Here is a 1756-nt window from a genome sequence, read left to right on the forward strand (position 1 = left end):
TATATATTGCTTAATTACACCATAGCCTACTGTAGAACCACAGACAGCAATTATTTTATCAGTTGTAACTCTGAAACTGTGCGTCAGATTTCATCTTTATATCCAGTTTTGAATCCTTATCCAACCAGGGTTTACATTAGCATTGAGGGGACAGCATTTCCCCATTGTTGCTTTAATGCTTTGTTGCTGTCCATTCACTTCACACTAGTAGCAGCTGCAGCTTTCACCCCTACAGTATAAACATCAGGAAAAATGTGCTGCTTGAATGGTCTTTATGAGGAATTATTAAAAAAAAAACAGGAAAGTAGTCTTTAAAGGAATAGTACACTCAAAACATGATTAGCCTTCATTTTCTACTCACCCCAATGCTGAACAACACTCTGGAGTACTTTTTTTGATATCTCAAATGCATCTGGAGATCTGGGAGGCTTCTTGCTGTCTGCTGACATTCAAATAATGGAGGTCTATGGTGCCCAAGGCAGAAAGGTCCATAAAAGTTTTTCCCTGCTACATATTAAGGCCTGTTTACGGTGTGATTTAGCCGGGGTTTCGCCTGGAGGACTCTATAGAAATCTGGCAACCTATTGAACAGAGTTGAACTGAGAGAGCGTGCCGTTCACAGACACCAGAATGAACGAGTTCACAATAATGTTCATCAGGCAGTAATACAGTATACGTTCAGTTCACGTTCGCCCAAAATATGAACGCGTTCATGAACTTTCGTTCAATGAACGTGTTCAGGCACAACACTGCCCTCTGTGGTAGTTCTAGTGTTAAGGTAGGGAAAAACTAAGTGGTTTCCTGAATCGGAAGCCAAATACAGTTTCATAGCAGCAAGTATTTTTTCCCCCCCGGACAGGTCTTAATTGTGTCGAAAGCACCTTCTGAATCTTTTGCTACAATTAAATACCCACATCCAGTCTTGGAAAATGAATAAATGACGACAAACAATTATTTTTATCGTTTCTGTTCAAAAGCATTTTTGTTCTTTGTTTCCCGAAATTCAAATAATTTTTCAAATTAAATTTTTTCCTTTTTGACAATGAAAAAGAGAAACGCTTTGAATTTCAAATTTCTTTTTTATATTTTAAAACAAAAATCAAATGGCTATATATTTTTGTTCCCATTTCTGAAACGAAAATCCAATGACCACAAGATACACAGACCCATAACCAATAAATCTTGCCTTTGGAGGACGTAGCCGCTTAATTTATACTTAGCATTTGCCTGTAAACTCTAAAGAACAACAGGAAATTGGCAAATTAAAAAAAACAGTTGTCCATTTTTTCATTAAGTATTCCTTATTTTGTTTATTAACTCTGGGGAGAGAAAAGGAAAATCAGCTCTGTTTTTACTTTCAGGTTTTAATTTGGAAATGAAATAAAGGGAAAACCGCAGTAATTTCCTTATTTTGTTTTGGTTTTGAGGGAAAAAAACAAATTGTCTGAGCAACACAGAGCCCCCATGAGGTGAGATCTTTGCATGGAGCCCCAGTCTGAGTGAAATTGACAGTCATGTTTAGCTTCTTCCATTTTCTAAGGATTGCTCCAACAGTGGACCTTTTTCTACCAGGCTGCTTGGCATTTTCCCCGTAGCCCTTTCCAGCCTTGCAGAAGTGGACAGTTTAGTCTCTAGTGTATTTGGACAGCTCTTTGCTCTTTGGTTGCATACTGACTGTATCAGGTGAACAGATGTGTCGGGTGAATGCTACTTCGTCATGTCTTCAAATGTTGGACTTACCATGCTTCACTAAGGT

Source organism: Cyprinodon tularosa, unplaced genomic scaffold, assembly GCF_016077235.1.
Source record: "Cyprinodon tularosa strain WSP-4 unplaced genomic scaffold, ASM1607723v1 ctg1290, whole genome shotgun sequence".
NCBI classification, from domain to species: Eukaryota; Metazoa; Chordata; class Actinopteri; order Cyprinodontiformes; family Cyprinodontidae; genus Cyprinodon; species Cyprinodon tularosa.